The sequence below is a fragment of the Trichechus manatus genome, unplaced genomic scaffold (genome assembly GCF_000243295.1).
Source record: "Trichechus manatus latirostris isolate Lorelei unplaced genomic scaffold, TriManLat1.0 scaffold00036, whole genome shotgun sequence".
NCBI lineage: Eukaryota > Metazoa > Chordata > Mammalia > Sirenia > Trichechidae > Trichechus > Trichechus manatus.
In genome coordinates, this window is record NW_004443972.1 from 17,748,649 (window position 1) to 17,768,731 (window position 20,083).

Consider the following 20,083-nt stretch of genomic DNA (forward strand, 5'->3'; position numbering starts at 1 on the left):
TGTGGGGTTGTTAACCAATGTCATAAAACAATATGTGTACTACTGTTTCATGAGAAACTATTTGTTCTGTAAGCCTTCACCTGAAGTACAATAAAAAAATAAAAAAAACACACACACATAAAAAAAGATAAACTGTTTTGGTAAATAAATGGCTAATGAAATGAAACTAAAAACATACATGCTCTTTACTTCTCATAAACTTATAAAGTTTTTATACATAGAAAAAAGAGATATCTAGTTATAAATTACTGCTAACCAAAAGGTCAGTGGTTTGAACCCACCAGTAGCTCCACAGGAGAAAGATGTTGCAGTCTGCTTCCGTAAAGATTTACAGCCTTGGAAACTTTATGGGGCAGTTCTACTCTGTTCTATAGGGTTGCTATGAGTCGGAATTGACTTGATGGCAATGGGTTTGGTTGGGTTTGGAGTTATAAAGTTCCTGTGTTCTATATGGTAATCAGTTAATGTTTCATATTGATGCTTGTATGTATGATAGGTATAAAGAAATAAAATGAGTGTTACTTCAGAATTTGGTCTAGCAGAACAGTAGCCTTGACATGGGGTAGAGGAAGAAAAATCAAGAAGGCAGAGGAAGAAACTGAAGGAGCACTGCCTTATATCCTGTAGAATATGCAGGCTACTACCCATCTCCACTGATTCAATAAATATCAACTAAGCAACTATGTAATCTGGTGTCTTTGGAATCAGAGAGCCTGCATTTGAGCTCCAGTCTGCTCCTTGCTTTGCAGCCTTGCACAAAGTACTGAATTTTTCAAAGCCTCATTTTTTTTTCATTTATAAGATGGGAATAATAGCATTATGTAGTCCATATAGTTTTCCAGTGATTAAATGAGATAATGTAAGCAGTGTTTATCTCAGGACTTAGAATTCAGGAAACCCTCCACATTATGTTAAGCTATTTTGTTTTGTTTTTTTAAGCACCATAACATTCTACTTTATTTTTTTATTGTGCTTTAGATGAAGGTTTACAGAGCAAATTAGTTTCTCATTTAACAATTAATACAAATATTGTTTTGTGACATTGGATGCCAACCCCATGATGGGTCAACACTCTCCCCTTCTCAACTTTAGGCTCCCCATTACCAGCTTTCCTGTCCCCTCCTGCTTTCTCGTTCTTGCCCCTGAGCTGGTGTGCCCATTTAGTCTCTCTCTCTCTCTTTTTTTTTTTTTTAATGGGCGTCTAATCTTTGGCTGAAGGGTGAACCTCAGGAGTGACTTCAGTACTGAATTAAAATGGCTTCTGTGGGCCATACTCTCAGGGTTTCTCCACTCTCTGTCAGACCATTAAGTCTGGTCTTTTTTGTGAGTTAGAATTTTGTTCGACATTTTTCTCCAGCTCTGTCTGGTACCCTTGTTGTGATCCCTGTCAGAGCAGTTGGTGGTGGTAGCTGGGCACCATCTAGCTGTGCTGGACTCAATCTAGTGGAGGCTGTGGTAGTTGTGGTCCAGTAAGCTCTTGGACTAACCGTTCCCTTATGTCTTTGGTTTTCTTCATTTTCCCTTGCTCCAAACAGAGTGGGACCAATGGAGTATCTTAGATGGCCGCTAACAAGCTTTTAAGATCCCAGATGCTATTCACCAAAGTAGGACGTAGAACATTATCTTTATAAACTATGTTATGCCAATTGAGCTAGATGTCCCCCGAGACCATGGTCCTCAGTCCTCAGCCCAGTAATTTGGTCCCTCAGGGAGTATGGATGTGTCTATGAAGCTTCCATGACCTTGCTTTGGTCAAATTGTGCTGGCTTCCCCAGTATTGTGTACTGTCTTATCCTTCACCAAAGTAAAAAAAAACAAAAAAAAAAACAAAAACCATTGCCTTTGAGTCGATTCTGACTCATAGTGACCCTACAGGACAGAGTAGAACTGCCCCACAGAGTTTCCAAGGAACGGGTGGTGGATTTGAACTGCTGATCTTTTTAGTTAGCAGCTGAGCTCTTAACTACTGCACCACCAGGGCTCCATCCGCAGTAGAATACAACGAGAGTAGACCACGTTGACCAGAGGTGGGAAAGGTATGCAACTGGAAGGCGCTCTCTCAAATGATGGCATCGATTGCTATATATTCTTACTGATCTTGGCATTGTAAACAGTTTCACAATGTAGAACTGTAACAACAAGATTAGATGTGACCAACTTTCCTCCAGGCTCGCTCTCATTAGGCAATTTACTGTGGGCTTGGAAAAAAAGATAAGAGGAAGACCCTCCTTCCTTGTGAGGAATAAGCCAGGAGTAAGTGGGGTGTCAAATGACATACGGCTCAAACAGGTTGGAAAGCGTTTACCTGTCAAGGAATCTAGAAGGTGATGCAGAGAATGCAGCCGTAAAAAGATGGAAACTCGAGCCACAATTACGTGCAATCATTTCAAGGTGACTTTTTGTGTCACCCCATGTTTTGAAAAGTCTCACTGAATAAAATAAAATTGTTGATTAAAAAAAAGAATTTATCTGCAGTAAATTAATAACCAATTAAGTTTCACTATGTTCTTATCCCAAATGATCCTAATAAAATACTAAAACTATTAGATTAAGAAAACATCAGGATAAGTATAATATTTTGCTAAGTGCTAATGAGCATCACTTTCTCCCTTTGACATGCCTAAAACAATCTATAGCATCCACAGCAGGAGTAAGCAGTTTACAGTATGGAGGGAAAACATTGGACCTAAAGGAATAGAGGACTTGTGAAGAGTGGTGTTTCCCTGAAACACAAAAAAGCATTAGAATATAATCACAGTCACCAAATTTACCTTGTCAATAAGAGAAACATCCCAAGTATATCAAGTGGCATATGATAAATAAATGCCTTATCATTCAACTGGAGTCTGTAGAATGTTTGGAATGTGGACTCTAAGCATGTACCCTAGGTCAAGTGTCAAACAACCAAACGTTTATTAGAGATGTAATCACTGTATTTTCAAAGGTCCATTGTTAAAGGCCATCCAAATGGTACAAGGCACACCTCCCTGAGTAGCAACAAATTTGGAAAAAAAGAAAAAATTTAATGGGCATTCTAGGCTCATCTGTCATGGCTCTAGCCTCATCCCTCTTATCAATCCACTCCACCTGCACAGGTCTGCCAGCTGTTCCTCACACACACCAGGCCCAGGGACTTTGTACTGCCAGGTATTTTCCCCTGCCTGGAATGTTCTTCCCTCAAACATGCTGGACATTTGCTCCCTTACCTCCTTCATGTCTTTATTAAATGTTGCATTCTTTCCCCGGACTAACGATGCAACCTCCTCTCCCATGGCACTCACTATTATCCTTCCTGACTTTATTTTTTTCCTTAGCATCAATACCAGCTTTGTTGTTGTTGTTGTTCGGTGCCATTGAGTTGGTTCCAACTCATAGTGACCCTATGTACAACAGAACAAAATACTGCCCAGTCCCGTGCCATCCTCACAATCCTTGTTATGCTTGAGCCCATTGTTGCAGCCACTTTGTCAATCCATCTGGTTGAGGGTCTTCCTCTTTTTCATTGACTCTCTACTTTACCAAGCATGATGTCCTTCTCCAGGGACTGATTCCCTCCTGATAACATGTCTAAAGTATCTGAGACGTAGTCTCGCCATTCTTGCTTCTAGGGAGCATTCTGGTTGTACTTCTTCCAAGACAGATTTGTTTGCTCTTTTGGCAGTCCATAGTATATTCACTATTCTTCACCAACACCATAATTCAAAGGCGTCAATTCTTCTTTGGCCTTCCTTATTCATTGTCCATCTTTCAAACGTTTATGAGGCAATTGAAAACACCATGGCTTGGGTCAGGCGCATCTTAGTCTTCAAGGTGACATCTTTGCTTTTCAACACTTTAAAGAGGTCTTTTGCAGCAGATTTGCCCAATGCAATGCGTCTTTTGATTTCTTGACTGCTGCTTCCATGAGTGTTGATTGTGGAGCTGAGTAGAATGAAATCCTTGACAACTTCAGCTTTTTCTCCGTTTACCATGATGTTGCTTATTGGTCTAGTTGTGAGGGATTTTGTTTTCTTTATGTTGAGGTGTCATCTATACTGAAAGCTGTAGTCTTTGATTTTTGTCAGTAAGTGCTTCCAGTCCTCTTCACTTTCAGCAAGCAACGTTGTGTTGTCTGCACAATGCAGATTGTTAATGAGTCCTGCTCCAATCCTGATGCTCCCTTCTTCATATAGTCCAGCTTCTCAGATTATTTGTTCAGCATACAGATTGAGTAAGTATGGTGAAAGGATACAACCCTGATGCACACCTTTCCTGACTTTAAACGAAGCAGTATCTCCTTATTCAAACGACTGCCTCTTTGATCTATGTTATGATCCACACAGTCAAATGTCTTTGCATCAATACCATCTAACATACTATATATTTTCCTTGTTTATTGCCTACCTTCCCTTGAATGTAAACTACCTGAAGATACTAATTTCATTTGTTCTGTTTACTATATCACTAGAGCCTTGAATGATGCCTGGCACAGTGTTGTTTGTTGTTGTTGCTTATTGATCCAGTTGTGAGGATTTTTGCTTTCTTTATGTTGAGGTGTAATCCATACAGAAGACTGTGGTCTTTGACCTTCATCAGTGGGCGCTTCGAGTCTTCTTTGCTTTCAGCAAGCAAGGTTGTGTCGTCTGCATTATGCAGGTTGTTAATGAGTCTTCCTCCAATCTTGATGCCCTGTTCACATAGTAGGCACTCAATAAATATTTGCTGAATGCAAAGATAAAAGTCAGTGTGGGGACCATGGTCTCAGCGAAGATCTAGCTCAACTGGAATAACATAGTTTATAAAGAAATTGTTTTACATTCTAGATTGGTGAGCAGCATTTGGGATCTTAAAAGTTTGTGAGCGGCCATCTAAGATATTCCACTGGTCTCACCCCATCAGGAGCAAAGGAGAATGAAGAAAACTAAAGACAGAAGGGAAAGATTAGCCCAAAGGACTAAACAACCACAAGTATCACAGTGTCCACCAGACTGAGTCGAGTACAACTAGATGGCACCCAGCTACCACCACCGACTGCTCTGACAGGGATCTCAATAGAGGGTCCCAAACAGAGCTGGAGAAAAATGTAGAACAAAATTCTAACCCACAAAAAAAGACCAGACTTACTGGTCTGACAGAGACTGGAGAAACCTTGAGAGTATGGCCCCTAGACACCATTTTGGCTCAGTACTTAAGTCACTCCTGAGGTCTAGCCATCAGCCAAAGATTAGACAAACCCATAAAACCAAATGAGACTAAAGAGGCACAACAGCCCAGGGGCAAGGATGAGAAGGCAGGAGGGGTCAGGAAAGCTCATAACAAGGAACCCAAGGTCAAGAAGGGAGAGTGCTGATGTATCGTGGGGTTGGTAACCAATGTCACAAACTATGTATACTAACTGTTTAATGAGAAGCTAGTTTGTAAACGTTCATCTTAAGTACAGAGTTAAAAAAAAAAAAAAAGATAAAAGTCAGACAAAACAAAACAGGAATCAACAGCTCCAAATACCAGCTATGTGAACACCGAGTGCCTGCAGTAGTAGGAAGAGCATGGACCCAGCCAGACTGGTCTACACAGAGCAAGGATAGAAACTTGGGTTCCAGCCTGCCATTAACGGCTAAAGGATCATCTCACTTCTCTAGGCCTGTGCCGGTCATTTATCTATTGTCTTTCAGCTCCAAGTATAGTCTTCTACACTTTGCTTAGTAATGCAAGTAAGAGAATTTATGACTGTATTTCCCAGACCTCTTCCTCTGCAGATTCCTGTTAGGTTCTGCCAATAGGGAGAAATAAAGACTGGACATCAGTGGAAGTGAAAAAGGGACTTCCTTCCTATTTCTTGCTGATCCCCGTCCAGCAGTAGCAGCTGTGCCAGCTTCTAGTTTCTCTTGGATTACCCAGAACTCAACTCATTATGTCTCTCAGTGGTATCGGAAGCAGCTTGCGTGCACTACACCCCTTAGGGGTTTGAGCCCAGCTCTTCTGGGCCCTTCTTCCCCTTTGTTCCCAAGCCCTAGAGGCTCCCTTCTGCAGTTACTGGTATCTGGGTTACCTCAAAATTCTTCTTTTGCTCTTTTCCCTGTGTAAGTAATATTTTACATTAAGTCCTTCTGCTGAAATATCTAGTGTGATTTCTATATTCATCACAGTACCCTAACTTATGCATATTACCTATAAAATAAGGTCTTGTTCAGCTCTAAGATGACAACATCCAGGCAGTAAATATTTCAGGCTCTCTGGGCCATACAGTCTCTGTGGCAACTGCTCAAGTCTGCAGTTATAGCCTGAAAGCAGCCACAGACAAATATATAAATGAATGGGCATCGTTGCATTCCAATAAAACAATTTACAGAAGCAGGCCTCGAGCCCTGGCTGTAGTCTGATGATCCCTGAGCTAGACGTTCTCAGAATTCTGAGCAAAACAAATAAAGTGCTCCGAAGATCAGTTTTGGAAGACAAATGATGAGACTGAAACACCAATTGTCTTGAAATGATGAGGGTATCAGGTAAGACTCCAAGATATACAGCAGAGAACTGAAAATGGGAGAATATTCACGTCTCAACGTTCAGGTCAAGATGACAATATCTATAGACATTGGCAAAGAAATGCGAGGCTCAAGGGACTGCCCATTGTGACCTAGTTTACAATGCCTGAGTCACTCTGCCCTAACTTCAGCAAAGAGCCAGGAGGCTCCACACACAGGAAACCAGCATTATTTATTCCTTTTTGAAATGGAAATTGCTTTATTGTTTTGTTTTGTTTTGTTCTCTGATTATAGTACTCAGTCTCCCCTTGTTAGAACTCTTCTGGGAATAAACAAGACTGGTAAAACAATGGCTAAAGCTAATATTTATAGGACGTTTATGCCCAAGTTGACTGACAATAGGCCAGTGCAACCAGTGGTTATTAGAAATAGTACAAAAAGTGAAAAACTTCTTAATTGTATGGATACATGACCCATAGGCTCATGGAACATGCAACTACTTTAGCAAAGAGCTGGTTTCTCTTTAAAAATACTTAAAAGTAGTTGTAGTGAGACATTAACGGAAGGCATTACAGTGCAAGCTAAGAATGATTAGCTTGTGTTCAAAAGAGAACTGATTGGAGACCATTAGCATTTGGGGAAGCTCAAAACTGTAACATAGAATCATTGAAGAACTTTCCAGAAACTTTTGTAGGCATCATCAGCAAGGCTACTTTCTATGACAAGTGTTTTGTCTTCTAGGATATAAGGAAAAACAATCACTGGAAAACAAAACTGCCACAGAAATTGCCCCTTTCCTAGCATTTGCCAGGCAAAATTTTTAGGTGCATGGGCAAGTGTTATTACAGTACCTGCATCTGGGCCTGTGGCTGATGAAAGAATAAAAAAGTTTATATATATATATATACTTATATATAGGTATAGATAGACACATATGCATAACTGTATTTATGTATATATATGTATATATATATATGTATAAAAGCAATAGCACATGTTTGTAGTTCTTCAGTGTGCTGGGCTATTACTCTAGGCATTGTACACATATTACTCATGTATTCCTCTTATTATTATCCCCATTTTACAGATAAGGAAACTGAGACACACGCTGTAGCTGAAGTCCAATGATAATAAACTCTAAAGTCATGTTTGAACCAGGCAATATGTCTCCAAAGTCTACAGTTATAACTGCTCTTCTAAACTACCTAAGTATTTAGAAGAGTGATTGCACATAAATGCTATGTAGGTAGTTTTGTGAATTGGTATATGTCGTGGATTGAACTGTGTCCCCCCAAAATATGTGTCAACTTGGCTAGGCCATGATTCCCAGTATTGTGTGGTTGTCATCCATTTTGTGAACTGATGTAATTGTCCTATGTGTTGTAAATCCTAATCTCTGCCTGTGGTTAATGAGGTAAGACTAGGTTATGTTAAAGAGGATTAGGGTAGGATGCAACACCCTTACTCACAACACAGCCCTGATCCAATGTAAGGGGAGCTTCCCTGGGGTGTGGTCTGAATCATCTTCTCTCTTACAAGAGATAAAGGGAGACAGAAGCGAGCAGAGAGAGGAGGACCTACTACCACCAAGAAAGAAGAGCTGGGAACAGAGCATCTCCTTTGGACCAGGGGTCCCTGAGCTGAGAACCTCCTAGACCCAGGGGAAGACTGATGCCAAGACACATGGAGATTTCCAAGGAACACCAGACCTACAGATGTTGAAAGGAGACAAGGACCTTCCCCTATAGCCTACAGAGAGAAAAAGCCTTCCCCTAGAGTTCGCACCCTGAATTCAGACTTCTAGCCTCCTAAGCTGTGAGAGAATAAATTCCTGTTTGTTAAAGTCATCCACTTGTGGTATTTCTGTTATAGCAGCACTAGATAACTAAGACAGTATAGATGAATTAGGCTTTATGGAAATGCTTAACTAATGTTTGCAACTAATCTAAATAGGCAGGTCAGTAATATCATTTGGAGCTGAGTCATTTGGTAGGTTCCATTTGAACTTAATTTGTTCTAGTACTCCAAAGCCAAAGGGGTTCCAGGTCTCTCTGGAAGTCCTAGAATTTGTCCTCTGGACTGTTATTAAGGATGGCAACTCTGTGACTTCCAGGAAAGGAAGTTGTACCACCCTGGTTCTCTCTCCTAGGGTACTTCCAGTTACTCTCACCATCTTTTTCCTTAAACTCATAAAATGTAGTCATACAATCTTTATAACAGATTCCTTTTCTTCCTTTTCATGTTTCCTGAATTTGAAACATTACACAGTTCTGAATAATTCAGGCCCTGTGGAACATATTTTGAAGACAGAATAACAATATCCAACAAAAAGATTCAATGATTCCTCCTTTATATGCCATAAAGGGGCTAGATTTTCTGCCATGCTCTTCATTTCTGTGGTATCTGTACCTCCCACCATGCTTTATTCCTTTCTTTGGCACTCAGAGGAAGGGCTGGCTTCCTCCCCAACGGTACACCCCCACCTGTGCCTCAGATGCTTGTCTTCTTGATTTCTAAGGAATTTTGTTTTCATCTTATCTCTTCTCTCTCAAGCATCTTCAGTGTGTTCAGTGTGTTTCACCGCTTGCTTCTGCCGTCTTCCAGCATGTACAGAGGATATCAGTCTTAAAAAATAATTACCTTACCCTGATGCCTCCTCAAACCATCTCCTTATTTCTCTTCTCAAATAAATGATTTACATCTGTGACTTTTATTTTCTCACCATCTGTCCTCACACTTCTTCATTTAGCCGTTACTACTGGGTCCATACTCACTTCTCCCTCCATATCTTTTTTAATACTTATTATTGGTATCACATATTTTGCCAATGAATCAAGTAATTTCATATCATTATTGAAACATATAATCTGAACAGTCTTTCCTTAATTAGACCATAAATAAGCTGAGAGAATGAATTTATTGTATCTTTATCAAACAGCTGCTAGCTCTGGACTCCCAAAATAGTAGGTATACATGATCTTGTACTGGATGATTTAATCCTGTATTTAAGAATACATCAAGAGGAGCTCATAAGGGACATGAGGAGTGCACAGTGAGGTAGAAGGAAAACTAGGGGGGAGTGGTGACTCAAAGAGGATGTACAGAAGAAGGAAGGATGATTACTTGACAGGACTTGTGAGACACAGAAGGAGCCCTGGTAGTGCGTGGTTAAAGCAATCAACTGCTAACCGAAAGTTGGTGGTTCTGCAGAAGAAATATGTGGCAGTCTGCTTCCACAGAGATTTATAGCCTTGGAAACCCTATGGGGTCGCTATGAGTCAGAGTCAACTGGATGGCAGTGGGTTTGGTTTGGGTTTTGGTGAGACACAGAGTGAGAACCGAACCCTGGATTTAGCAAAACAGAGGTTAGGGACCTTGACCAGAACAGAGCAGTTCTGGTGGAGTGGTGGAGAGAAAGCCTTATTCCAGTGGATTTAAGAGAATGAGAGAGTAATTGCAGATGGCGATAATACAAAACTCTTTGAGAAGTTTTGTAGTAAAGAGAGTAGAGAAAGGGAGTTTTAGTTGGGCAGGGATGTGGAGTCAAGAGTAATTTTTTCTTTTTTTAAGTTTGTGAGAAATTACAGCACGTTTATGATATAATTAAAAAACCAACACACCAAACCTGCTGCCATTGAGACGATTCCGACCCATAGCGACCCTATAGGACAGAGTAGAACTGCTCCATAGGGTTTCCAAGGAGCGGCTGATGGATTTGAACTGCCAGCTATTCGATTAGCAGCCAAGCTCTTAACCACTGCACCACCAGGGCTCCTATGATATAATAGAGAGGGGGAAATTGATGACACAGCAAGTAGAGGGGAATAGCTGCAGCCATGTCTTGGAGTAGGCAGAAGGGGATGGGATCCAGCGCACAAATGGAAGAGCTGGTCTCAGAAGCAGAGAGAACTCATGCATTCTCCGAGAGGGGGCAGATGCAAGGAGGTGTGTAGATGGGCTGGGTGACAACTGAGGTAATTCTCTTCTAATGGCATCAGTTTTCTCAATAAAATAGGAAGTAAGTCTATCAGCTAAGAATGAGCATGGGGAAAGGGTGTTGGACATCTGAGGAGAGGAGATGCGTGAGGAAAATGAGCTAGTGAGTGGATGGGGATATATGGATGGATTGCCAGGCGACACTAAGGGACCACTCGATGTTGGGCTCTGGATTTTTTCTTCAGTGCTGTCAAACCATTTTTCATTTTAATTAAATCATTTTCATGCAGATTAATATTTTGTAACAAAGATTTTGAGTCTAATGATTCTTTTTGTCCATGTCAAATTAAATAAATTATAACTTCTAGATATTGTGAAGTTATTTTGTTTGCTTTTATTTACTTATTTACTTATTTACTTTATTTTGTTTTTATGGCCATTAATTATTTCAAGTCCTACTTTCCTGGGTCAACCTTGGCAGGTTAAATTTTACTATGTATAGTTTTAACCTTCGTCCATTTTATTTTAACTATTTCCACCAATATTTCTCCATACAAATTGGATAAAATAGGAGAGTTTGTATGTGTTTTTATGAAAAAATTGAGAGTAATTTCCCTCAGATATTTCAGGCTTGCTCTATTGTCTCAGATTTGTATCTTTTGTATTGAAAATTCATTTCTTCACTATTCTTGATCACTTTAGATGCCAAGAAAAGCAAGTGCCCGGGTCAACATGTCCTTCGGATCAAAAAGATGACATCAAAACACTCTGCTTTGGTCTTTCTCCCTCGGAACAGCTGAATGGATTCAAACCCCCAGCATTTTGGTTAGCATCCAAGTATTTTAACCATTGCACCACTAGGGCTCCTTAAGTGCTATATGTATAAAACTTAGAGGCTGTGTTGGTTCAAAAAAGAGGAAAAAACAACAACAACTGCTGTCGAGTTGATTCCTACTCATGGCAACCCTGTGAGAGTAGAACACTGCTCCATACGGTTTTCAATGGCTGATTTTCTGGAAGTAGATCTCCAGGTCTTTCTTCCACGATACGCTGGGTGGACTCAAACCTCCAACCTTTCGATTAGCAGCCAAGATCATGAACCATTTGCACCACACAAGGACTCCTTCTGAACAGGGAAAGGGTCTCATAAGGAGTGATGTGAAGATCACAAAATTGTGACACATATTAGCAGGCAGAGTACCATGGTGGCTCATCTAATAATTGGAAGCTAGCAGATAAAATGCAGTATTTCAATGACAGGTCTTGAGTGACCATATTTAAAAAAAAATCAGTAAGCAAGGAAAGGTCAGATTGAGACAGAATTGATTTTTCCAGCAGAGGGTAGGCAATATTGTACAGACTACAGGAAACATATGCCAAATAACAAGAGACTTAAAACTGAAGCTGGGACAATGTTCTGCAAGTAACTGTTTTTAAAAAAAAAAATAGATTTGAAGACAAATAAAACCTGGGCAAATAATTAAAAAAAAAAAACCCACAAAACAAAACACCCTGCTTTATAATAAACCTAGGCAGTTAGGAAAGAAAGTGAGAAGGAATAAGAGTAATATGATCAGATTCTCTGGCGATAGAGCTGGATTAATGTCTTTTTATTAACAAAATAAATCTTTCCAATGTAATTAAAAGATTGTTGTTGTTGTTGTTAGGTGCTGTTGAGTTGGTTCCAACTCATAGCGACCCTATGTACAACAGAATGGAACACTGCCTGGTCCTGCGCCATCCTCACAATTGTTGTTATGCTTGAGCCTATTGCTGCAGCCACTGTGTCAATCCATCTCATTGAGGGTCTTCCTCTTTTTCGTTGACCCTCTACTTTACCAAGCATGATGTCCTTCTCCAGGGACTGATCCCTCCTAATAACATGTCCAAAGTATGTGAGACATAGTCTCACCATCCTTGCTTCTAAGGAGCACTCTGGTTGTCTTCTTCCAAGACAGATTTGTTCATTCTTTTGGCAGTCCATGTATATTCAATATTCTTCTCCAACACCACACTTCAAAGTCATCAATTCTTCTTTGGTCTTCCTTATTCATTGTCCAGCTTTCACATGCATATGAGGCAACTGAAAACATCAAGGCTTGGGTCAGGTGCACCTTAGTCCTCAAGGTGACACCTTTGCTTTTCAACAGACCTTCCTGACTGCTGCTTCCATGGGTGTTGATTGTGGATCCAAGTAAAATAAAATCCTTGACAACTTCAATCTTTTCTCTATTTGTCATGATGTTGCTTATTGGTCCAGTTGTGAGGATTTTTGTTTTCTTTATGTTGTGGTGTAATCCATACTGAAGGCTGGGTCTTTGATCTTCATCAGTAAGCGCTTCAAGTCCTGTTCACTTTCAGCAAGTAAGATTGTATCATCTGCATAACGTAGGTTGTTAATGCATCTTCTCCAATCTCGATGTTCCGTTCTTCTTCAGAGTCCAGCTTCTTGGATTATTTGTTCAGCACACAGATCGAATAAGTGTAGTGAAAGGATCCAACCCTGATGCACACCTTTCCTGACTTTAAACCACGCAGTATCTGCTTGTTCTGTTCTAACGACTGCCTCTTGATCTATGTACAGGTTCCTCATGAGCACAATTAAGTGTTCTGGAATTCCCATTCTTCGCAATGTTATCCATAATTTGTTATGATCCACGCAGTCGAATGCCTTTGCATAGTCAGTAATACACAGGTAAACATCTTTCTGCTATTCTCTGCTTTCAGCCAGGATCCGTCTGACATCAGCAATGATATCCCTGGTTCCACGTCCTCTTCTGAATCCAACTAGAATTTCTGGCAGTTCCCTGTCGATACACTGCTGCAGCTGCTTTTGAATGCTCTTCAGCAAAATTTTACTTGAGTGTGATATTAATGAAATTGTTCGATGATTTCCGCATTCAGTTGGATTACCTTTCTTGGGAATAGGCATAAATATGGATCTCTTCTAGTTGGTTGGCCAGGTAGCTGTCTTCCAAATTTCTTGGCATAGATGAGTGAGCACTTCCAGCGCTGCATCCATTTGTTGAAACAATTAAAAGACAGCTATAAAGAAATATATGACATGACAACACAGACCCTTCTGTTTCTTTTCAGAATTCAATTTAGGTGTTTACCCTTCCCCTTCCATGTGCTAAAGGAGGGGGCAGCTCCTTACTCCCAGAAGGGTGAGTCTTGATTAGTCCAATCCAACTGTGGTGATTCCATTTCTCTTGCCGGTGATTAGCTTAAAAATGAGCAAGTGGCAAAAGTCTGACCAATATGACAATTAGGAAATTCTGCCAACAGGGAGCAGGGAGAGGCTTCTAGAAATGGTTTTTCTCCTTGGTACAAAAGACACTGAATGAGGAACAGCATTTTCTTCTGCCTTACAAAACAGCTGTGTGAGCAAGTGATGTGTTGAGCTGTAGCAGCCATCCTCAACCATGAGAGGACAAGCCTGAGAACAAAAGTCAACAGGCTGAGTATGGCAGAGTTAAGGATGGGAAAAAAACAAGGTCCTTGAGGATGTTGTTGGGCCACTAAATGAACAAACTCTAAAACTACCTTACTTCTGGACTTCTTATTACAATGCTAATAATAACACAGTAATAGTAGTCTGTAGTTTAAATGAAGTCCCTGGGTGGTGCAAACAGTTAACACGCTTGGCTGCTAACTGAAAGGCAGGTAGTTCAAGTCCATCCAGAGGCACCCCAGAAAAAAGCCTGGCAATCTACTTCTGAAAAACCAGCCATTGGAAACCCTATGGAGCACAGTTCTATTCTGACACACATGGGGTCACCATGAGTTAAAATCGACTCAATGGCTACTTTTTTTTTAAAATGGTTTAAATAACTTTTGGTCAGATATTCTGTTACTTGCAGCCTAAAGCATTCTATCTGATATAATCCTCACACAGAATCAGAGAGCTGTAAACTGCTGAGGACTAAACATATAGGTGAACTGCATACCTGGGGGATGGAGAATTGAGAGGATTGTATTTAGGCCCATTAATTATTAACCCTTTATGGTTGGCTGGTTTCTGTACAGATTTCCCTGGGCAGTATTTATCATTTGGTCTTTAGTGCTTCTATAGCACTTTGATCATTTACTAGAAGAGCACTTAGATTTTTTTTAAACTTTTTTATTGTGCATTAGGTGAAAGTTTACAGAGCAAATTAGTTTCCTATTTGTTTGTACATGAAGTGTTCCATGACGTTGGTTTCATTACCCACAATGTGTCAGCACTCTCCTCATTTCAGCCATAGTTTCACAATTTCCTTTTGTCTTGATTTTCTACCCCTTAGTGCCTTCTCATCCTGGCTTTTGGGCAAGTGTTGCCCTTTTGATCTCATATAATTGACTGTTCTAAGAAGCACATTCCTCTCGGTGTTATTGTTTATTTTACGGGCCTGTCTACGGTTTGGCTGAAAGGCAGTCTCCAGGAATGGCTTCAGTTCCAGTTCAGAGGGGTGTCTTAGGGTCATAGTCTTGGGGGTTCCTCCAGTCTCTTTCAGACCATTAAGTCTGGTCTTTTTTGTTAATTTGATTTTTTGTTTTACAATTTTTCTCCTGCTCTGTCTGGGACCCTCTGTTATGATCCTAATCAGAAGGGTTGGTAGTGGTAGCCGAGCACTTGAGTCTTTGGTTTTCTTCACTCTCCTTTGCTCTAGATGGTAAGAGACCAATAGCTGTATCTTAGATGGCCGGTCACAAGCTTTTAAAACCCCAGACACTACTCACCAAAGTAGGATGCAGAACTTTGTCTTTATGAACTATGTTGTAGATGTTCCCTGAGTCTATAATCCTTTACCTTCGAGCCTAGGAACTTAGTCCTGCAAGGTGTTTGGTTATGTCTAAGAAGTTGAAGGGCACTTAGACTTTTGATTATAGTTAATATTTATGCTTCCTTTAATACTGTGAATAATTTGAGGACAAAGGCAGTATCTATCATCTTTATATCCTTATAGCCAAATTACCCTGGCATGTAGAAAGTGTTCAATACGAATTTGCTGCATTGGCGAATTACCTTCTGTTGTGTTGGAGGATCCTCTATGACCTAGAGGATCCTCCTAAGCTCTACCTTGGAAAGGGAAAGACTAACCCAAGAGTATAAGGGAGGGTGTTAAACTAGAAGAACCACTTCACATTAGCTCTTGTGGGAAGGAAATAGCCAGGAGGGAAAAGGAAAATCTCACCTTCAGCTATTCAGCCAGCTTACCCTTGCTTTTCACATTGCCATACATTATCTTACCTCTGGTATATATATCCCATGTTTTTTGGTTTTTACTTATTTCCATCTCCACTGCTACCACTCTTGTACAAGGCGTTATCATCTCTCACCTGGACAAAACACCCCTCCCCCTGAACTTTCACCACACAGGAGTTGAAAACGTAAATAAGATCATGCCACACTCACACCTTAACCTTCTAGTGGCTCCAAATCACACTTGGAATAAGAAATTCATTCTGTGTCCCTCAGTCCTCTCTATCACACTTTATTTTTGCCATAACATTTATTACCTTGTGAAATCATTTACATACTTATTATCTGCCTGCTCTACTGAATGTAAAGCTCCATGAGAGCAGGACCCTCGTGTACACTGCTTACAGCCATATCTCCTGTACTGGCAACAACACCTTGTTACAGACTTGCAGTAACATTCAATAAATATTGTTAAATTAATTAATATTGCCTCTTGCTACTAGGGAACGCTGGTGGTGCTCTGATTAAATGTTCGGCTACTAACAAAAAGGTCAGCAGTTTGAATCTACCTATGAGTCGAAATCGACTCGATGGCAACAAGTCTAGCTGCTAGAGAACCTTAGCACTAGAGGAGTTTCAAATCTCATACTTAAAGAGCTTCCTGCCTGGGATAAAAGAATAAAAGAACATAACAGAGAAATAAGAGCCATCCATGAAACTCTTTGATCCGAGCGTGATTAAGTTGGGCTTTAAAACACGGGGAAAGGGTCTCAATCCCACAGAGATGCTACTAACACTACATGGACCACCTAGCTCGATTTTGTGAGTCCACTGTTAAGTAAGTCAGGAGGTAGAGCAGTACCTGCTTGATACTTGCCCTCTCCTACCCCTTGCCTCCACAGGCATATATACATACACCTGAGCCACAGTGACCCACACAGTGCCAGGAACAAAAGCCCTGTCGGCTTTAGCTCTACTTTAAATTACCTGTGCTCCTGCAGCCTTAGACACTGAGTTATGTGACCGACCTTTAAGGGTCTCTTAAGCTTATGGGTGTACTTACTTCTCCAGTGAATCAAATAGTGAAGAAATGTCCCTATTAACATGGACCGTTAACTAAAGCAAATGGTTTATATTTAAGTTTCAAAAAAAACTTCCTAGAGAGTTATAATTTTGAAGTACAATATAAAATTGCAAATGCAGCACTTGGGAAAGAATAAAAGAGCTAACTCAGAAATTCTAATTTTGTGGTTTCAGATTACTCTCAGAATGAGACACACCCTCTTTTGGAGGTCAAAACGGATATGTGAAGACTGAAGATAAAAATATTTACAAGATATTGATTCACAACGATGAAAGGATTAGCACCCAGCCATAAAGCAGTGATTATACATTAACTCTGAAAAACTCTTACCAAGGCATTTCTTTAAAACAATTGTTTATGAGAGCCAGCTGGTTCAGGAAAGAACAGAAGTCAGAAGATTTGAAGTTCAAGTTCCAATACTTTCTAGCACACCCCTAACTTTGGATGCCTCGGTTTCTTTTGTTTTAATTGTGGTAAAAATATATGTAATGAAACATTTGCCATTTCAACTTTTTTTTACACATACAATTCCATGACATTAATTATATATTAATTATATTCATCATGTTGTGCAACCATTACCACTATCTGTTTCCAATTTTTTTCATCATAATATAAAGTGCAGCAAAAACAAAACAAGTGTAATTTACTGCAAGTAGTAAATCTGGACCTACTACTACTACTACTAATCATAATATTAATAAGACCAGCCAAAAGCTTGGGATGTCAGTGCTACCTATATACAGCTTTATCTAGGTATGGAGGCATTAGTAATAGGTTCTTTTCCTCAGAACAATTAGCATATGGGATATTAGTAGTCACGAAACTATATCTATATATATATAGTAAGTTGAAATAATTATGCCAACATGGCCAAATTAAATTTGCATTGATCAAAAACTAACAGACTGATATGGAGTTTAAGAGTATCTACTCTGGACTCACATTGCCTGAGGATGAATCCCAACTCTGTGCAATTCTGAGCATGTTCCTTAACTTCTGTGGTAGCCAGCCTCCAAGACGGCCCCCAAGGATCTCCACTTCCTGGTAGTCACACCCTTGTGTAGTCCCTTCCCATACTGTGTCAGGCTTGGCCTGTATGACCAAAAGAATTCAGTAGAAGTGATACTAAGTCATTTCTGAGGCTAGGTCATAAAAAGGCACTGAAGCTTCCCGCTTGGTTGTTCTCTTGGTTCCTTCATTGTAAGGGAAGCAAGCTGCCATGTCACCCTGTGGAGAGGCCTACATGGTGGGAAACTAAGACCTCTGCACAACAGACACGAGTGAGCTCGGAAGTAGATCCTCCAGCTCTAGGCAAGCTTTCAGATAGCACCTTGACTGCAACCTCATGAGAAACCCCAACCAAGAACCACCCACCTAAGCCACTCCCAAATTCCTGATCCAAAGAAACTGTGAGATAAGCGTTTTTTTGTTTTAAGCCATGAAGTTTTACGATAATTTATTATACAGCAATAAATAACTAAAACACCCTCTCAAAGTTTCTGCAAAGCTATAAAAATGGGGATAATAACAGTACCTCTCAAAGGGTTGTTGTAAGGAGCAAATGCCTAATATCCGGTGCACAGTAAATACATGTTGGCTATTATTATAGGTTTGCATACTTCTCTTGTACAAGCAAGGCGTTCCTGCATATTATTTGCAGTCACATCCCCTGTAGGCCTCAGTACTTTGTTAAGTCATAAAATTTCAAGTACACTGATCCAGCTCTTATCAGTCCCTTATGCAGTCTTTCTCTAACCACTGGGAAAACAATCCTCCCTTTTTCTCTCTCATCTCTTTAGCAAAGAGAGGCAGATTTCTCAGAGAAATTTAAGGCATATGCTATAGCTAGGGAACCAAAAGCCCAAATAGCTGGCCTGAGAACGACCAACTCACTGACCTCATGAGCACTTGAAAAAGGCTGACAAGAGTTAACTGAGTAGCCTGAGATCAACCCGAGCTTTTACAGAGCACACTGTTTAGAAATTGTCTTCTGGAATATACAAAGCTTTCATTCAGACTCATTTCTGTGCTTTTAAACCTGGAATAGATCCTGGACTTCCTCAGGCAAACTTCATAGATGTTATCTTTTCTTTCTCTGATTATTCCTGTCTCCTTCACATTGGGTTGTCTTTTATTACTGATGGATGGGTCAGCAGTCAAATTTCTATGCACTGAAAGAAGGTATTGAGGAAATTTACTGCTAAAGCTGTGAAAAGAGCAAAAGAAGAACAGATATACTTTTATCCCGTAATAAAACTCAATAATAAAAATTATTTGACACCCAAATTTTTCAAAAACTCAGCAAATAATACAATATAAAAGGGAAGAAAAGAGATCACAAGTACTAAGTGAGTTCTTATTATACTAAGTTATGAAGATTTTTTCATAATTACATATGAGTAAAGTATTTTTATATACTTTACTGCTGATTCTCTGGGAAACTAAAGATTTAAATATGCAATATCCTTCTATAATAGGATAATTGAGAGATCTAAAACAAAACACAGTCGTTTTTTATAATATATAGAAAGCAGTGAACTTTTAATTTAGCTTGGGGAAATCCCTGACCTCAGGGAGTTTTTATTCTAAAAAACATGGCAACGGTATTAAGCCCACGTTTCTGGGAATCAATTTCTTTCTCTCTTCCTGCTCTGGGTGTGTCTAGTTCTGCTGAAGTCAGTGTTTCGTGTGAAAATACTTGATGTCTTAAACAAACTTCTCGGGGATGAATTTAGGTTTGCTCGTTTCTTCCTCCTTCTTTTTGGCTGTTTAGTTCTTTGCTTTCCACATAATCTAGGTCTTTGTTTCTGCTGGTAGTTTCCTATCAAAATCTTCCCCCTCCCTCCTTCAACTCCTTTCCTTTCCCTTCTTATTTCTTTCTTCCCTCCTTTTCCCCTCTTTCTCTTCTTCCCTTGTATTTGTTTGACTTTAAACCTAAACTGATGAAATGGAGGACATTTTTTGGGTGATGACTCCGGATTCTTTGTAAAAAATACTGTCCCTTATGATGGCAGAGCCCAGAAACGGTATTACTGATTTAGTGAACTGCTGCGTTCCTGAGATTTCATCTCTGTCCCTTGATTTAGGAGATAATATTGGAGACATTATTGCCTGTCCTAAAATGTGACCTAGCTGGAGCTGGACTCACAAGGACACATCAACTGGGCCCTGAGGTATAAAGACAATAGTTAGGACAATCTTTGAAAGTATCTTCTTGGGAAACTTCCACATAAAAAAATCATCAAATAGGACACAAAAGAGTTTCCACTCTTACCTTTTTCTACTAGCATTTAGTGAATAGAAAATTTGTTGGACCAGTGAAGACCCTCCTGACTGTCATTACCGAAACCTGTACCAATGATTGTTAAGACAATTCAAAATGTAGGATCACAGTTTCTAGCTAATCTGTGAAAA

The 20,083-nt window shown here is 39.9% G+C and overlaps 1 protein-coding gene across 9 annotated transcripts in view; it reads right to left on the reverse strand.

Moving 5' to 3' along the window:
• The window catches only part of DPP4 (dipeptidyl peptidase 4), a 100,887-nt gene that overhangs the window by 76,521 nt on the left and 4,283 nt on the right, over positions 1 to 20,083 (reverse strand). For 2 of the 9 annotated variants that reach the window (XM_023730475.1, XM_023730473.1), the window contains exon 2: positions 17,612 to 18,875. The exons of 4 other annotated variants lie outside the window; for them this stretch is intronic. The gene's annotated coding sequence lies outside the window, so the exon portion shown is untranslated. Of the gene's footprint in view, positions 1 to 2,305; positions 3,372 to 17,611; positions 18,876 to 20,083 lie in introns of those variants that run through there. 3 more of the 9 variants (XM_023730474.1, XM_023730476.1, XM_023730479.1) reach the window with 3 other exon arrangements.